At 38.0% G+C, this 20282-nt stretch overlaps 1 long non-coding RNA gene across 1 annotated transcript; it reads right to left on the bottom strand.

The window, feature by feature from the left end:
• Positions 1-210: 210 nt before the first annotated feature.
• LOC138061335 (uncharacterized) lies at positions 211-18206 on the bottom strand. Its single transcript, XR_011134972.1, has 3 exons — positions 18160-18206; positions 2057-2136; positions 211-966 (listed from the first exon to the last, which is right to left on the bottom strand). It is a non-coding gene; the product is annotated as an uncharacterized lncRNA (long non-coding RNA).
• Positions 18207-20282: the final 2076 nt, after the last annotated feature.

Raw genomic sequence — 20282 nt, 5'->3', positions numbered from 1 at the left:
TGAATTAGCGAGGTATGAATTGACAAGACACTAGGAATAGCACAGTTCAGCATAGGTGTACACGAAGCCAGTCATTTCAGATTTTTTGGTTGGTAATTTGATCTTCCTGAAAAAGTGCAGTCGGAAATTCAGCGACGCCTCCTCGGAGTAGAAGAAAGGTCAGAGTCATTCAATATGAATTAATGCTCTTTATTATAGCGTCTGCCTAGCAGCCCCCGAAGCTTTCCCCCTAGTGATCTTTTATCTGCCCCCTGAGCTATCACGCGCCACTTCCAGTGCTTGGATTGGTTAGGTCCCCTTGTCCATGTGCATCTTCCATCAGCCTGATTGGTCTGGTCACTCAGTTCACGAGCTAGCGGTTGTCTCATTCCGCTTACTCTGTGACCTCCAAATCCAGATCCAGGCGGTGGATTCAGGCATGTTATCTACTTGCTCTTGCTCAAGCGGCTAGGGTTACTCTAAGTCAAACAAGAGTTAGTGCAGTCCTTATGCAAGGTTACTCTAGGTCAAACACAGAGTCAGCGTATTTCAATCACAACGTTAGCGTATTCATAGTGCCCCAATTCCATTAACCATACTTCCACCTCAAAAAAGTAACTGTAAATGTGAAGTACACAAAACAGCAGGTGAGCAGGAGGGTGAAGAGAATGGCCTCAGGAGAGAAAAATGGAAAAAAGCAAAACAGAAGAAGCAGAGTGGGGTAAAGCTCAGAAATGGGAAGATTATGGTATGATATGTATGACAAAGGATAAAAATGAGCTGATAAAGAGTAAGGAGAAAAAGGCAAGGCTCAATGAGGCAATAACCTCAGCATGAAAAATATACAGATTGGTATTTGAAGTCATCCTCCAAAGGTTTTTGAATGCAGCTCTACTGGTGCCAGTTTGCAGTTCTTCTAAGAGAGAAGGAGACTCTTCCACTCTTCCTCTTAGAGCAGTTTTTTGCCTCCTTTGTACTGCTGAAAGTCTGCTGGGAAAGACAAGGTTATAGTCCATTTTTTGATTATAGATTAATGTCACTGATTTAACATGTCTGCTTTGAAGAGCTGCTTTTGCTCCTCTGTGCTATATCTATAGGTTGTGTTGTGGGTTGTAACTCTAGCACACATAAATTTTGCACAGCGCTCTGCCTCCCTTACCCTACCGCTATCTGGCTGACAATTTTGTTGTAAAACATCAACAGAAAGGATGTAGTTGCATATTTCTGGCTCCCCAAACAGACCACATTATGTTAGACTGCAAAATAATTACATGACATTCTTTGCTTTCCAAAATCAGGATTATCTGGACTGTGCCTGTGGCACTAACACTACATCTGCTGGTGATACGCATGATGGCAAGAACAGGGGCTGATTTGCAGTCTCAGAAGCTATCAGAACGAGCCGTACTGAAAACATGGTAATTATATTAATTGGGCAATGCCTCCACAGCGCTAGCTTTAGCTTTGCCTTAGCGTTTAATAACTTCTCATATACAAACTATGATAATACTAAGAAAAGCCAGAAAGTACTCGCACTGCCTTGATATCATAGTAGGTACACAAGAGGCAATCAGAGCTGGTTGAAAGTTTTCCAACGGGATGTTTTTTTCTTGGAAAATATTACTTCATCAAAATAAAAACATTCGGCAGGAATGTACTGATTTTGACAATTTGATTTCAAAAAAACATACTTGTCTGGATTGAATCAGCATTATCTTTTCCAAGAGTCAGAAAGAAACAAGTTCAGAAATCACTGAATTTTCTGTTCCATAGACTTTGCATTTCTGCCATAGTTCTGCAAACATGAAATAAAAAGTAACCTCTCTGCACTATTTAGAAACAGCTAAATAGTTTGGTAAATAACCTTCATAATATATTTCTCCAAATGAAGCATAAAGATTACAAACTGATGTTTCCACTAAATGTTTTCTAGAATTCAGAGCAGATCCTGAAGTGATATAAATCAGAAAAGTCCACTGTGACCACAGTAGGTAGCGTTTAACAATCAAACATCATGAATGTTGAGGATTTTCAGACACACCTCATGCTGGACACTTTCAGCATTTAAAGCACTTACCATTGCAGATCAGTTCTCTGTTCTGTTCTTTGGTGTGAATTTTTGGCAAGTCATTTAATCACCCTCTGTCTGGTCTGCTTCTGTGAAATAAAAACAATATTTTCTTACTTTCATTCAGCTTGGAATTAGACCTTAGTCCTGCAATACAGAGATATTGGTAGACAGTATACAGCGAAATGGAAACAGCAACTTGAACCCATTACTGCATGGTTAAGGGGACAGGGATATTAGTTCTTCACAGTGGGAAATATCTTCTTCTATACTTTTATGGAGAACCTATTAGAAATCATGTCTTAGTCAGTCTTATAGGATCTATTAGAATATAAATGAAAATAATTAACAATTTCCTGCTTTAATTATTGGGCAACTGTATTGTAGTTCTTGTACTCTGAGGTTAAGTATCTCAACAAGTTGCTAACTGGTAACCTCTTTTCTTCATAATTTAGAAACTTTTTTTAAAATCTACATGCTTCTTAGATCTTCACATCTCTGCAGTAAGCTAGTTCTTTAACTTTTTCCTTTTATTTTTAAAGTTTGCAAATTAAAATAGTCAGTGAAGGTACAGATGCTGTATTGCAAATCCAAACCTCCTGCACACAGGCTTACTTTTTAACATTGCTTTTAATGTACCCGTGGGAGCTAGTCCACAAGCCCTTGAAGATCACAGGGTGAAAGTCATTGACACAGAAGGATGAATTAGATTTTGACTAGACCCTGCAAGGAAAACCAGCTTTAGCATCTCAATAGTTCACAAATTCCTCTACATTGAAGGATTTCTTTATATAGACCAGGATGGCAATGGTATACCAGAGAAATGTCAGAGAAAGACAATTACCGATCTGCAATTATCCTGTAGACAAGTGGCCTGAACAATGCTAATTATTTCTATTATTAATTAACTATTTCTGCATTTGTCACTACAAAACATCTCTCAAATTTTAGCAAAAATTTGCAGTATGTGCCAGAGGGCAAAGGACTCTTACTTTGTCCCAGGAATAATTAACAAGGAAACAGAACTTGATTGATAAACTCAAATGTACTATGGAATGGTACATAGGCTGGAATTTGATGCTCTCCCTGTAAGCAGTATTCCTGATTAAATGCAGCTTGTGGTTTTCACCCATGCAGGAGGAAAAATTATGGAACAGTGTTAGAAAAATAACACTGTTAGTTGACAGGCGAGACAAATGCATGCCAATTGCTGGAATTCTCAACATGTGGCCTGTAAAATGCTCAGCAGCAGAGCATCTACAATCCTGACATTCATTAACACAAATTACCTTGTGGTATATCAGAAGAGCCTGTAGCAGCATGCTATATAATAATTGTCTAGGATACAGTGCTACGGATTCTGCAGTACCTCCCAGGAGTCAGCCAACTGCACAGCGGAGAGCCAGCAGCTTGTGTGCAACAGCTACGCATGTGGCCTGTTAGTGAACAAGACTCCTTAAACAGTCAGGAGTGAAATGACAGTCTCCATTAGGCCATTACACAGACACTGAGTACCTTTCTTGCTCTACAGAGCAATAGGAGCTTCCTAGCAACTCTGAAGTTACATGATCAAAGAGACGTAATTGGCCCAAGAAGAGAAGTTTGGGACTTCAACGTGTTTCTTCTATAACAGTTCTTAAGGCAAAAATGGTTTTGTTGGTAGGAAGTTTTCAAGTTGTGGAAAGAAAGTCAAAATAGAATTAAAAGCCATTCTTTGAATAATGATTTTATTTATATAGCACCCTTCACTATAAAGTTCCACAGTCTGAATCTGTTTTCCTGTTGGTATACCTATACAAATCAAATTTATGCTATCCTAAACAGTCTGAAAAGCCTTAGCAGAGTCTTTTTTCACTCCTGATTTAACCCTGACAACTAGCTTTCCTTCAACACAAGCCTGTTGAACTTGGTAGAGTGCCAACTTCGCATTAAGAGTTTAACAGCATGGCCTCAATTGCAGGTGTTAAATAGCAGAATAATCTGATTCAATGACAATTCGGGGAAAAAAATAATGAAATTATATATAATATATAAATTATATTGTATATATACATTACAGTTTGTGATGAGACTAGCTTGACTTATCAGTAAGTAAAAAACAAGAAGCGGTTTTAATTACTCTCATAATTATTATATTATTCAATAGATTTATACCATAGAAACAAAATGAATAAATATATTTTTTTCCATAGATGTATACATACATGTTGCCATATATACCTATGACAATTTTGGTCACGTTGAAATATCACATAGGTTAATAATATCAGTATCTATTGTATCAGGTACACTCCTCAATGCATAATTTAAAAATGAAAAATGTCTGAGGACTAATTTCAACCTGGATATATCATAAGGACCAGATTTGATTTTCTGGAATCATAATGGTTTGCCCCTATTACTGCAATTCTCAACAGAATAAATCCTGAGAATTCATCAGATGTCACTACAGGACTTTACTTAGGCTACTCACCAAAGCTTTAGTTTTTGCCACAGACTGGCCAAAGTTTTTGTATATAGACTTAAACAGTAATGCTTTCAGTCAGTGCATTACTTCACTTGCCTTGCTGTAATCCCTCCTGAACTGAGCTTCAAAGTTTGTGAGGCATCTTTACCCCTATAGTAAAAGGAAATTAGGACTGGAGTTCAGTTTACCATTGTCCACCGTAGATATCTCTGCAGTTTGCAGTAAATTAACGAAAAGGAAATGTTAAGCTACGTTAGCCTTATGTAATACAATACTCTGCTATATCCAGCTAATTCGTTTAATGCTGCTGTTCCTGTGTTTTTATATCCATCAAAACACAACTCCAGTACAATAAGTGCCCAGAAAAGTCCTTGAATACAGGAAGAGAGTGCACATATTTACAGTTCATTACTTTGTTCACACAAACAGTTGTTAACAACCAATAACACCTAGAATTCATGTGCTTTAACTTTTGTTCAGAAGTCAATGCTGTAGATACTATTGAAAAGACAAACATTACTTCACTTCCTTCTTGACCATATCACTGTTATTACAAGTAAATAATGAGTTGTGCTACTTCTTATTTGTTATAACATGAATTGAAGATCATCTTATATAATGATAAGCTGTAACAAGAATACAGTTCAGCGGGAGGTGTTGCTACACTCAGAAACCTGTTATGCACAAAAGAAAACACTCCTAATGAGTAAAGTTAAGAATTTATTGCTAGTGTAATTGAAATCCTACCTGTCTAATCAAAGAATTATAATTTGTTCAGATTTAATTGTTGCAGAACAAAAAAGAAAAAATTACTATTTTGAAAAAAATCTCAACAATAAGACAGTTAAAACTGTTACAGAGACAACTCCTAGTATCTAGCCAATTCCCTGGTATTACGGCTCACCCTCACAACGCCCCTCTGGGTCCTAAGGCTGGCTTAAGTCTGGCACAGACAGGGTTTGGCAGCAAGTTGCCAGCATCCCAAGTACTTTAGAAGGAGGACTATGATGGTGATGGTGGGAGTTTCTTTCTCCTCTCTCGTGGCAGAAGGATAGTTTCTTCTTCCTCTTTCTCGGATCCATTTGGGGCTATTGGATGTGTTTTCTATCACTCTTTACACTTTGCTCTTTTTTCATGGGTCTGCAGTTCCACATGACAACTACATTTACTATATATGGAGTGTCTTGTATATACTGGATACTGTTTTTTGTTGCCCCTAAAAACTGTTTTGCCCAGCTCCCATACCTGCTTTTCTTTAACCATCAGTAACTGATCACTCATGAGTTGTTTATAGTCCTGGGTCTCCAGTGTCACCATGGGTCTCCAGTGTCACCTTCGTACTGTGTTGCACCCATACTCCCTCTTCTGCACTGCAGTGTCCCCACTTTCCAGCCTGTTATCATTCCATGCCCAGACTCCTCTATACTATCCATTATGCTAAGGTCATAAATATTGTGTTTTATGTAGAATAACCACTTGTTACTACTACTATCCATATAAAAATATGGACTGCCTTGGGCAGACCAAGACAAGTCCAGACAAGGCCTGACAGATTCAGTCCTGAGGTCTTGCAGACTTAGTAGCGAGCCTGTGACCTGTAACAGGAGCGTCAGTACTGTACCTACTGGGCTACCGGGCTACAGATCTGGAAAGCATTAGTAAGCTGTAAAAGTCAACAAATGAATGGTGACAAGCTGGACAGCTGCTAAACCAGTCACTGACAGCACTTAAGTTATCCTGGTAACATCAGAAACTTTAAAGAAGATGCCAACCATTCTGCCTCCCCAGGAGAAGGTGCACCTACATATCAAAACAGAGCTGACATCCTATGATAGCAATATATTATTTTCTTTTATTTCCACTATAAAGTAAAACAGAGGTTGTATTAAACAGTGGAATTGTCTAAGTAGTTTCAGATACCACACTATAATTGTGGCCCGATGAATATCTTCAAAAGTATTTTAATATTTGACCACCAACCTCAGTGTGATGTGTAATTACCAAGAACATGTTTGTACTCTGAACATATTTTTCTAGAGTTCAGAGCAAAAATAATTTTGTAAATGAAGTTTAGTGCTTGATAAAGCCCAGAGTTCTGCCTTGTGGAAGTTTTCACATATAAACATTTACAATACCTCATAGCATGGAGAAGCTAACAAAGTGGAGAAAAACAAATTGTTGAAACAGGCCATACTTTTGAATTTACAGAGAAATGCCAGTAACCAGAATCAGAATTGTGATGGTATGACTCACTTTAATACAGATACATATAGATCTCACAAAGCTTAGAAACATTTGGACTATTATTCTTAATGGCCTTTTTAAGACACCAACAATAAATGCAACTAGTAAAGCATCTTTATTGCATTGCTGTACTCTGGAAGAGGTAAGAGTTCTTTTGGACAATGGCACTAACTGTATTTCTTTAAAATAGTGTGGTAACTGCCACTGTGTACATGTGCTACAGTGTCAACAGTTAAAAAAATAAAATTGCAAACTCTTTGAGATGGGGCACTCTGGACAGGAGGCATTAAAATAAAATATTTATTTTTGATACCATAAAAGAGAAATATCACAACGGTAGCAAGAAAGCTAGGAGCTATTCCTTTAGGACTTCTTTATCAGAGGGATGAACAGAAAGTAATTCATAATTTCTTAAAAACACCCACAAACTTAACTAGGTCAAATTCTGAAGTGAATTACAAAGCTTCTATTTATTTTAGCTTGTAAAAATAAGCCTGTACAGGCAAACTTAAGTACAAATATAAAAACTAGAAGTGAAGGCAAACTAAGTTTAGGGGAGAAATTGTCCAACTAATACTTAAACTTCTTTTCCAAGCCACTATATACACTCTCTAAAACTTAAAATCAGCTGGGAAGTGTTATGGCTAATCCAAAACCAGGAAAATATGATTGTTTTCTAGGTGATAGTTTCACCACAGAGCATAGGAACACATCAGTGCATTCAAAGAAGTTTAAAGAAATGCACTTATCTTAGGGTCAGTCCAATATTAATAGCAAATAAGCACTAAATTATGTAATTTTGTGAAAATTAAATAGTTGTTCTAAACTCATCCAGGCATTTCCTACAAGCTCAGAATAACTTTTCTCTTTCTCCTTCTCTCACACGTCTGCCAAACTTCAAAATTCTGGAGTATCTGACAAGACACTATAAGAAAAAAAGGCAAGCTACAAAAAAATAGTAATAATAATACATTATCTACTAATATTATCTAGTTCTCATTTCTTTCTTAATGTAAGTAATGCTTCATTTGCTTTACAAATAAGTTGGCATCCCTTCTGTTTTGCAGATGGGAGATAGAATCAGAGGGAGATCATTCAGCCATAATATGCCAGACTAAGGAGAGAACACAGTCTGAGATTTGGGTCAGGGATGGGGGGCAAGAAAGTTATCCCAGGTACCAAATCAGTCTGTCTTTTCCATTCCCACAGCAAGTGAGTATGCACCCATGCAAGAGATCTAAATACTGGTCAGTGGTTTTAAGTAAACATCTCTTTCCTGATGTTTTCCTTTTTTTTGAAAGCTTAGATATTTTTTCATGAAATAAACCCTGTTTCCAGTTATTCTTGCCATAAGTACTCACTTACTATTTCAGGTTTGACTGCAAACCTTATGTCCTTCCTCTACCTATTGTACTTCATCACACAGAGTCTACTGAAGTAACACGCTATGAAAACTGCGTTCTAGCATGTGGTTAACTTTTGGTGTATATTAATTCACTAAAGTCTCTGTCTTGTAAGTAGTTGCAACACTTTACATAATGCAAATAGTCCCAAAGCATTTAGTAGAACAATTTAAGATTCATAACGTAAAGGAGAAAATAAGTCTTCACAGGATCAAAGTCTTGTTATGGTTTTCAGTAAAGGTTTGTGTCATATTTGCAGCAGTAGACTGTAACATTGAAAACATCATGTGTTATCAGTTGGGAGAAAGCCTTTCATCAAAAAAAAAAAGAAATCTCTGTTCTTAAAATTGACTAGAATTATGTTTTTCCTCATTTCCATTCAGATCTGTTCTATTCTGAAAGGCTTACAGGGGAGTTTAGCTGGATAAATCTCATTGATTTAAATACAGTTTAAGTGGTAAAAGTCCCTTTCAATTCTGTTGGCTTATTTTACAAGTCAAAACATGTAAATGATAATCAGTACTCAGTGTTGTTCAGATATATTTTCAAAGTGCAGGTAGAAAAAAATATGTAGATATATACATATGACCTTATATATATAAAAGCTTATATTTACATTTGCTTATACAAATATATTTATATTCGCTTATATATATATATATAAGTTTTAATATATATAATCAAAGTGAACAACAGAAAACCCACACAATTTCCCAGATATACTATTGAAGGCTTCTCCTCCCTCCCCTTCTGATACCTTCTGAAGTCTGAATATGTAAGAATTTACTGTTCATACTCAGTGAATTTTGTACAGATGCTCGCTAGGTTGTTACTCCCATCTTACAGAGAATATCCTTAAGCAAAGGAAATTACTGAAGTCACAGAATTGGTCTGGTGGACTGCCACTAGTGTGATTTCAATACACTAAGTAAAGCTCTTCTGATTTGAGATTGGCAGGGTTTGGAGTTCACAACTCACAGTGACAGCCACTACTAAATATGCAGAGAAAAAAAAATAGAGTAACTTTACCACTCACTCCTTAGAAAAGAGTTAGTGATCTATGCTGTACCTAGAACATAGAATTAATAGTGCTTCAATAACATTCAGTAACTGTGCTTGAGTGCTGTGTCTTTTCAAAGGAAAGGCTTTTGTTTCTTAAATGACTAGGAAAAAAAAGCTGTCATTATGTCTGACAGACATTCAGTTACAAGATCATATTGGTGACTTAATCTTACAGAACTGCCCCTTCTAAAAAGTCCTAATCAACCCCACAGGCATGTAGGAAGAATTAGATTAGCAAAACTGTATCTGTTGGGCTTAATTCTCCACATCCTTTCATTTTTTATAGTAATGTAATGCCTCAGCATAATGACGTGCAAAATACTTGTAAAGCGTAATTCACCACTCAGCTACAAATCCAGTAGCAGTGACATTTCGCACATACTTTATATAGATATAAATGAATACATAAAGTATATTATTATAGTAAAGAATACAGAGCGGAGTTAAACTTTTCAATGCTGTTTCATGAAACGTTCCAAAAGAGTGTAATGGTTTTCTTTTGCTCCTCCCTCTGGTGCCTAGTAAAAAAATGGGCCAAAATTTATGATTCCCTTTTCATATACCATTGCTGAATGAAAGTATGAATTTGTTTAAACAAAACAAAAAGGAGAATTTCATGTTGGTAAATCATAAAGAAACTAAAGAATAAGTCAGAAATATTACAGTGTAAAGGATGTCTTGTAAGAACTGTCTTCCAGGTTGTTTTTTACTGGTAATGCATGTTTAAAAAAAGGACTCATAAAGAAACATCCTTTCCTCCAAGAACTACTTTTGACATTAATACTGAATCTTGCAGGGAAAAAAGGTCTATACAGAGCTGCTTTGAGTGCAGAAGTCCTGATTAGCTGATTGAGGGCAGGACAATACTATTTTCTTCCAAGATTAAAAAAAAAAAAAAGTAAAAATAAATGCACGGTTAATACAAGCACAACAAAAGAATCAGTCAAGTAGAACAGTCAATGTTATACAACAGTGAGATAGCAGTAATCATAACAAAGAAAGAAAGTTAAAAAAATAGGAAAGAAGTAGGAAATGGAATTGTGTTCTTTTTTTTTTTTTTAATGTGATATATTTCAAGAACTTATGAAGGAGATGTTCTTTAAAAGCAAACTAGAGTTCTATATAAACTTTTCCACTCAGCCTTTTAACATACAATAGTGTTTCCAACAGAAAGAGCTTCTCCACTGATGCATAAGGATTCTGTTAGGCAAGAACACTGATTTATGGCATAGACTAGCCCACATCCAAATCAGAACCAGACTGAGACCATCAAATTCACCTTAGCAGTGGTGAACTGCAGGAATTTAAAAATGTCGTGCTTGTCGGCACGACCCCCTAATATTGAACTGAAGTGGACAGCTTGCACATTTCCTATTTGAATAACTGTGGGAAGTTTCTACTCCAGCTTCCTCATCAAGGTTGTTTAAATTAGTGTCTTTCCAGGTCCTGATATGCATTCAGTATAAATATTATTAATGGTAAATAAATACAATATATGTAAATAAATACAAGTAAAAAGGCACTCACTTTATCTGAATGACTCTACCAAATATTTAAGATGAGGTCCTATCTATAAGCTTAAACAAGAGACTATGAAAGGAACCAGACGTGAACTGGATCTTTTGCCTTAGACTCGCTGGAGCAAAGAGGGAGCCTTTAGGATGCAACCAGAGCAACCGTCTCTCTTCTTTCTTTCTGAGCAAAGGGTACCTAGCCAGGCACCTCCTGCACTAGACCTTCTTTAAGATTGCAACAGAGAATACAGGCCTTGTTTCTTAGGTACTACTGAAGTGAGTTTCCACCTTTTTGGACCTACATTAGGAAAAAAAGAAACATTGATCATGATGTGGAGGACATCAATTTGGGGATTTAAAATTTCAGCCCAGCTCTGCTGGCAATTTTCTTTACTACCGCTCATTTTTGACCATGAAAAAAGAAACTCGTAACTGAACGAACATGTTTCTGTTATCTAGGCATCTGCTGATATTTTTCTCCACAAGTACAAAAAGGTGGAAGCAGTATCTGATGGATTCTATTCAACTGCAGTTAAGTGATGCTGCTGAACTTTTCTCACCAGGACTGTCAGCCATGTTCACAATGAAGAATTTGATTAGCATATTCCTCAGTTGCATTTAAAATATTGGCAGTTTGAACAAACTAGGCAACGTTTAAACTTTGAATGCAGCCAGGTTAAGAAAACCCTGGAAGGCTTTAAAATACCAACAAATACAAGCATCTTCTCTATGTTTACTTCAGAAGGTGTTTATAAGTCTATGATTTTAGTTGTAGATTACACTGTCTTTCCATTTCTTCAAGAATGTATTCTGATTCCCAACTCAATCACCACTTAACTTATCTTAATTGACATATTTGCCTTGCCCCATATCTTTATTATCACTGTTTGGTGTTAGAATAGACTTTATAACTATCTATCCGTGCAAGAAATACATGGAAATTCAAGATTTTTTTTTTTGAGGCCTGAAACCTACATAGCTCTCCATAAGCAAACATTTCTCATTTTACCATTATCTTCCTTTTTTTTTCTTCTGTTCCCTATAAATAGAGCTAGGCATTTCCATTACTAAATTTATATATGGTACTAAGGCAAAAAATTATTTTCCAACAGAACAAAAGAGCTGTGAAATATAAGTGCTCATCAAAATCATGACTAATTACCTAGTTAAATTGGAAATCAATAACTAAGTAGAATTTCTAAAAGAATTATGCACACCTGCCTAGTGAAAGCTATAGAATTTACAATGACTAACGTAGAAATCTTTGACCCAGTCATATTAGCTGAACCCAATATACAAAATTCTCATTTCCTGAGTAAAGGATGGCAGACCTAGTCTTCTCAAACCCATACTGCAAGGCATAATTGTGGTCACCAGCTGTGATCAAGACAAAATCTTATACCATCTCCCCTCAGCACTCTTGTTATGAGCACCATAGAGAATTTTTGTTTTCTTGACAGTATCTAGAATAAGATACTGCTTGAAGTATTTCACTAGGGTGCTGAGGCATCAATAGCATCACTATTTCTCAAAGTATTTAAGTAGGTGCTGGGCCTTATAATGATATGAAAATAGCTCAGGAACGCTAATAAATAAGTATCACTTAAGCACATGCTTAAATGCATTACTTAATTAAGAAACAAATGAGGTACTAGGATCATATTCCTGTGAATAAAATAACTAGGATTTGTCCTGAGATCAGTCTGCTGATTCCTGTAAAGGAATATTTCTAAAGAGACTATACAGTCCTCTGTGTAAAATAAAATAAAATTGTATTTCATTAACTAGTGACAAAATAGGGATTCTGTCACTACTGTGATAATTATCTGCATTACCATAATACCTGTAAGTGCATGGAAAATCAATGTTCTCCAATAGGTGCACAGAGAACTTAGAGTCTCCATAAAGTATTTCATAAAGATGAATCACATACAGCTATTTTATGGTCACCAGGATCAACCTGACATGAGATTCTTCCCGTCTAACATGACCTCTGTATCAGCACATTTTTGTGCAAGTAACTTCTTTTCAAAAAAAGTTAAAAAAAAGTGTACACTGTTAACATGTCTATGTCACCTTACCCCCCCAAAAAACAAAAGTTCATATTTTAAATATGAACTGTGTTAAAAAGGTTCTACAAACTCAGCATTTTTATTTTATTTTAATTTACAGGATACTTGTCATGCCTGTTATAGACTCTGTTACATCTCCGGCACACTGGCAAAAGGCAATTTTTAGATACTGTTGCATCATTTTCCCGCAGCATTATCGCTATTTCTACCTTTCATAGAGTTCGACTAATCCCTCCCATCTATTTATCCAGGCTGCTGCTCTTGGTAGCTCTAATAAATGACATATCCTGTGGCATGTTGACCAGCAAAATATTTTAAAAATAAGGATAAGATTGACTGGGGTCAGTAAAAATAAATAGCTTATCTTTTTGCTACATCTCTTTCTACTCCATATATTTTCCTTGTCAAAGATATCAGTAATGCTTCATTTTCAGAGTTACCATTTAAAACGGCTGAGGATTTAAATGTCATACTTCATTACTGTTTGATGTGATAAAGGTTTCATGCCATAGACCATCTTAGCACAGATAACTGTTTATCCAATTCTTTTAGGAAAAGTATTCATTTTGTTTCTTAAACCAGTTCTTTATCAGAAGGTCTTTTGTTCTCCGTTACACACACTATTAAATAGACCTTACCAGACTTAAAGTTCATCTGGAAAGGTATTTTATGTGTTTTCCGAAATGCCTTTTACGTGTTTCACATTTCAAGTCTACCAGGTAAAGGCGTGATAGCTTTTCCCAGTAGGAGGGAGGGAGGTTAGGTGACGCAGTGAATTAAACTTTAAGACATTCAGAGGCAAACGCTCCCACCCACCGTCTGCATGCCAAAAGCAGCAGTGAGCCCCGGTAACATCCCCTCTCCAAAACATGCCCCACCCCACCCTCCCGCCCCGAGTCTCCCTCCCAGGTCAACGCACAAGCTGAAACGCTCGCCCAGCATCGCGCGAGGCCCCTGAGGAAAAGGCCAAAGTAACTGCGCCGCTGTACGCCAAAACTGCCAAGCCCTTAAACGAGGCTGATTTTCTGGGCCGGCGCCGGTCTCTCAACTTCGGGCTGTTTCAAAATGTCGGCAGCGCCCGACGTCCCACCTCACTGCCCCAACGCCGGCCCCGTGGCGCTCGCCGTCTCGCTACGGGCCAGCGGCCACCCAGCCCTCCGCTACGGCAGTAACAGCTCGCAGATATCAAGACTGATGTCGTAACAGCCTAGCAGCCCCAGTGAGCTCATACACAAAAGCCTCAATAAAGCTACACTTAAAATCGTGACGCCCCAGCGTGGAGGTGAAGCTGCCCCCAGCCCCCAGTCCCCGGGCCGCTGTTTGCCCCACAGGGATGGCCGGGGTGGCCTCTTCACTCCCCTCCCCAGGGGCGCTCGCAGAGCCCAGCTCACGCAGGCCAACCATGACTTGCTGGCCACTGACAAGCCTTAAAAAAGGCTAAAATCAGTGCGGGCAAGGCCGGCTGCTCCTCCCGGCAGAAATCACACCGCCTGGGCCGCACCAGGCCCCTCGGAGCGGTGAAGCAGCCGGTCGGCCAACTCCAGGAGCGCGGTGAGCCCACCCGGGCAGCATAAAGGAAAATACAAACAAAAACTAAAATTAAAATGAAATAAAGTAGGCGGATGCAGCTTTTCTTTTTCGACTTGCATTTCCATTAAATCCATTCACGGCAACTTGCTTGCAGACGTCCAAGCTGAGTTTTGGCAACTCGGGAGCTTTGTTGTTCTAAGCTCTGCCCGCAGTCAGATAACCGTGATTTGTGGAGGGCACGTGCCCGCCTTTGATTAGCGGAGGGGGGGGTGAGGTGCTTAACATAAATGCCTCGTTTAAGTACCTATAATTGAGTGGAATAAATGGAGGCTTAGTGCTGATGAAATGTTTCTTCCGTAATCCAATCCCTGAAACCAAAAAGAGCTGGAAGATTTTACAAAGGTAAAATGTGCATCCCATGCACATTAATTATTCCTGCTGGGAATTTGGGATGTTCATGAAGTAAGGAATGAGGCCCATAGTGAAACTGTATTATCCACATGAACAGAGGACTGCCAGTGGAAATACCATTTTAACAGGTTTTTTTTTTAGCTTGCTTTTATTCCACTAAAAATGGAAACATTATACCAAGACCGGGATTTTATCCTATTCTTCCCAGCTGTACACTTTTCAAAGGCACGATTCATTCGTGCTGTGTAGCATTAATTAGGATGAACTCAGCAATCCTTTTCTTTATTAACTTATCTCCCCCAGGAAAAAAAACAAAAACAAAAACAAACCGAACCACAGACACGTTTTTCCCCCAACTACCTCCATAGCACCTGGGCCTGGCTCACCAACAACCACCCCGGTGCCATATCGCCTCATTCGCCGCCGCAGCCAGCCCCCGTCCCCCGGCTTGCCCTCATCGCTGCCCGGCTCAGCCCCTCCAACACCCCCTTCCCCGGAGCTGCCTTTCCCAGCCGAGGGGAGCCGCTGGGGGCTGCCCAGCCTGCGCGGCGGGCGCTGCCCGGCTCCCCTGCTCTGTGGCGCGTTCGTGTCTGCCTCCGGCGCTGGGGACCCAGGCTGAGCCCCGATGTGGGGAGGAGACGGGCCGGCGGCCGCAGAGGCAAGGGGCTTCCTCACTTTCAGAGCCTTTTTTATGTCCCCTGCCTGCCGCCCCTTGCTTTGCGTTGCTATAAAAGGCTCCACTGGCTTAGTGCCCCCTGACTTAACTCAGTTTATATCCTCCAGTCAATATCCTACCTTTTTCAATACTCCTAGACCTCGTGCTATGCATTCTTCCTCTCACGATCCCACGGTTGCAAACTTAATACCCCTTGGATTATACAGAAGAGTTAAAAACAAAACCCTTTCTGAACTCTTCAGATCATGATTACAGCTGAGGCAGGATCTTAGTCTAAGTAGTAAGGCAATACTGTAATTTCCCACTTATTTGTTTCTTGCAAATATGTATATGCATACACTTCATATACACACACTTCCAGATCGCTATGGTTAAAAAAGGTGTGCTGTGATTGATTCCTGTATAAGCAAGGGCATTTACCTCCTAGCAAAAACCTCCTCGCAGAGCTGCAACAGTATGTTTTAATTTATGCTTCCTTTCCTTATAAAAGATTAGAGAAGGATTCCAACAGGGGTCCTCCCTAGCTCTCAGCATTGTTTATGGCATTTTATAAGCAGCATTATTAGTGTTAGGAAGGTTTCCATTTTTGCACTTCTCCTCTGTGAAAATTTTCATAATTAGGTATGTATAATTAAGATTTCCATTAGGTTTTTTTAATTCCCCTTGTCCCAGTAAAAATGACAGATAAATGCCTTGAGACTTTGTAATGCCTTAATTGTTCCCCAAGAGTTAGATTACAGAGTTAGGACCTGATTCATGCACATTTTATGCACCATTTCCCCAGGTTTTTATTTTTTCAAATATTTTGCTCAGAAATTTGATATTGCTGAGGAAAGTATAAATACTTCTTATTTACATAAATCCCCTGAGAATAGTTGCCATGTCTTCCCTCTGCACCTCATTATGCACTACATGCACTCCAAAGAAGAGAAAGAATCAGCTAATAACAACTCATGGAATGGTCCAACTAACCAGACATACACAGCTATTTGTTATTGCATTTTATTTCAACCTTTCAGATAAAACTTGCCATGGATTTCAGCACTGCACACTTAATGCATCTCAGTGAAGTCACTCTGGATTCACAGCAGTGTAAATAAAAACAGATTTTGAATCCTAAGAGACAGCCATTAAAACAATGATTAAGGCAACACCAGTGCACAAAGCAGCCTGCTTTTTGAATTTGATACATACATCACAAAACCCAGTTACTATTACGTAGGGGTGAGTTGCTAAAAGAGTGTTTAAATAATTGGATCAAGAGGCAGCCACAGAATTATTTGGACAGGTATTGCTCCTCTTCTCCATGGAGATGGGACGTCGGCCAGGGCCTGAGACGGCAGCGGAAGAACAAACTCTTCCCCACAGCAAGCAGTGGCAATGCAGCTCCCAGCAGAAAGGATAGAGCTGGAAAGCAGTAGTTTTCAACAGCCAGCTCTAACTGGAATGAAGGGCTTCCCCCCCAGCCCCATCACTGCATATGGCAGTATTAAAATAACTGTAATGGAATACAACTGGCAAACTGGCATATAACGTACTTATTGCAAAGTAGTCTTTCATTCAGTATAAAAATGGCAAACTCCTGATAACTCACCTACCACTTCAGTGCCCGAAAAAAACGTAGTATGCTAGCCCAAAGGGCGCTGAGCATGGCAGGAAACAGAATTGCTAGCTGTACTCCTCTGCTTCAAAGACCTGCTCTAGACCTTTTTGTCTAACTAGACAAAGCCTTCTTTCCTCTGAGTAGCTGGATTCTTGTCAAGGAAGAAAATCATTCTACAGACTCTCTTTTTGTTACCCGGTGAAACCCTTAATATTTTTCCTTTGTCAAAAGTATCAGGCAAAGATGCTGGTGACTGCTCTGCTACTCTTGAGACTGAAGCTGTTAAAAGATTTTGTGTCCTCAGAACAAACTCTCAGTGAAATCAACTCATTTTATGTGGGTGCTGGAATAGTGTAAGTTCACCTAAACTTTTTTTTTAAATAAATATGAGTTCCTCTTAACACAATGCAATGATGAGATGGAATTTAACTAGTTTTCCTGGATGGGTCATGTGTGAAAAGATATCCAGCAGAGAAAAAGAGCATAAAATAATCTATCCAAAATTATATAAGCAAATTCAGTTTTCTTTGTACATTTCTCCTCTATTTAACCTGTTTTTCCCCCTTAGGAAAGAAAAGGTTTATTTACCTTTTCTTTATATCGATGTTTTTCAAATCCCTTCCTTCTTCTCTCCGCTCACACAAAGTAAGGATAGCACAAAAGAGATTGCAACCCAAAATGTTTGGGACAGGAAAAGTCAGTAAATCATTATGAGATTTGGAACCCCACTGGCTAAAAAAAGCTCTTATATGTGGTATATAACTCTAAGACATGTTTCTAGGACATATATGTGGATTTTCATAGGGCCATGTTGCTTCAATATTTCTTGTCTGTTCTTCTAGAAGTTTTAAAGAGATTGAATTCTTATGATTCACTCATCTATGAATCTCTCCATTTCTCAGTTGAACTCTCAATGAACTTAAGCAGCACAGAAAGAGTAACAACTAGCATTTTGTTAAAGAAGCTGGAATTTGATCTTTACCTGCAATTGTATGTCTTTTACATACAATCTCTAGGATTTTTTTTTTGTAGGGTGAAAACGCAAATTCAAAATTAAATATATTCACTAGGTAAGTTTGTGCATGAGCACACTTATTGGATGCTTGCTGCAGAAATGTAAACTTACTTACCAAAGTGCCTTGCCTACCACCATTCCTCTTGAAGGTTTTTCATTTCTAAGAAAAGAGGGCAAATTAATATTTCCTGGGGATAGACACAAATGTAAATAGCTGTGATTATAACAGCTACTAAGAAATCTGTAATAATTAATCTACATGATAAAAGCAAGTAACTACATCCCTCCCCCGCAATCCATATACATTCTCACACAGTTCTTGTTGTTTGTAAGTCACTTATAGCAGAACAATATTTCAGAAAGGTCACTTACATTACTTATGCAGAGAAACATAGCATTTAAAAAAATGTGATGGATTTCCCATGTTCCTTCACAAAGAAAATTCCGAATGATCTTCAAAAGGCAAGAGGAAGGAGTTTGCCCTCTATTTCAGTGAACACCCAAGTTGCAGGATTACTAGATCTTGTAAGATGTACTCTTTATAATTCTGTTCTGCACTGAAAGACCTCTGAATCACACACAGGCTTACTGAAAACGCTAAGAGTACCCAGAACCTACCTTCAAAAACAGATATACTTGCTTCTATAATATACTATAGTTACAGCCATTCCTATGGCAGCCCCAAAACTGCTCTATTTTGACAGATCTTGATGGCAAGATACTTGGTTAAGGTATTGTGGTTCTTCTGCAGTATTTGCCATTTTTTTCCTCCCTCTTTTACCTTTGAAGCTAGCATACAATGGTTTCTCAATGAAGGTCAAATATTGTTTTCCCTAGTTCACCTCTTCTCACTAACAGACCTGTTAAAGCCTACAACTTATCTGATCACATACAAAAATCAATGTTATTGTGCAATTGATATTTTAGGAAGGACAGTCTACTGCCTTATATTCTAATGAATGTGTGTGTGCAAGCTCTGTAATCAAAATGCCCTTAATAGGTGCATTCTTCTTGGAACACACATTTTTCTTACCTTTTTTGTTAGATAATCCATTCTCTTTATGCTACACTCAGGATGTGTAACTGAAAAAGAAAAGTAGAAAATTATTTCAAAAGTTCATAATTCACTCAGCACTGCATAAAGCTCGAAGGAATTTTTTTCTAAATGTTAACTGCTCATATGTTGCTTCATCAAATAGCTTTTGGGGTCAGAGTTTCAACAATTTTAAAGGCACCTCAAAATGCACTGCTTAGAAGAATCATCAAGAATACTGATTTTCAGAAGTTGTAAAGATCACAACTACTGTAGTTTCTAAATAACCTTAAAGAGAAAGTGTTGATGAAAAAAGAATTCTGGAATTCTAATGATCACCTTTTGGTAATCAAACAGTTCATTTAGTTTATATTTTCTGTAGAAACCATTTCTTTTTTGTAGTAATAAAAAATCTATATTACATTCAATATGAAATATCCTTAGGAAGTCTTAGGCAATATGGAATTTTTGCAAGTTGGTGAGTTCAAAGTGAAAGTCATAGGGAAATACAGAAGACTGCCTTCTATAAGTACAATTTAGAAATGGTTATACTACTGCTTTTTGAAAGAAATTGAATTTTGATTTCTTGGCGGATTTTAGTAGATCCCCGAATTAAGCCATGTCTCCCCATGCTATCTACAAACAGAATTAAAATAAGTCTATTCTATATCTTATTTAGCTAATGATATTTGGTAAATATTGCAATAATTTTACTTTTCTTAATCCTATGTAATTTTGTCCATTTTTTTTCACTTTTCAAACATCTTACCATAGGTTGTGAGGCTAAAAGAGAGGTGATAGAACATGCCAAAGAACATTCCACCTCTTGTCTCCATCAGACATTAGCAAGCGATAAAAATGGGACAAGTAAATTTAGGCACTGGCCAAGAACAGAGCATCCAAGTTTCAATCTAGACAAGTCTGATGGCATATTGGAGCAGTTTGTAGACTATCCTAGAAACTGGACTTTTCCTAAATGCTTATACCATCAGTTTATATCTGAAGAAACAAGTACAGCTTGTGCATCTTGATATGAGAGTCATATGATCTTGACAGGAAGATCGTTTGATAAGAGAACACCAGTTTGTTGAAACAGCAACTATCCAAGAAGGGGGAAAAAAGCACCCTGATAAGTCTCAAAATTCATAACCCCTCAGAAGAAGCTTTTCAATGCCAAGTTGATGCTAAGAGCTTGTTTTGTGTTT

Source organism: Struthio camelus, chromosome 1 (assembly GCF_040807025.1).
Source record: "Struthio camelus isolate bStrCam1 chromosome 1, bStrCam1.hap1, whole genome shotgun sequence".
NCBI classification, from domain to species: Eukaryota; Metazoa; Chordata; class Aves; order Struthioniformes; family Struthionidae; genus Struthio; species Struthio camelus.
This window is presented reverse-complemented; position numbering and strand designations above follow the sequence as displayed.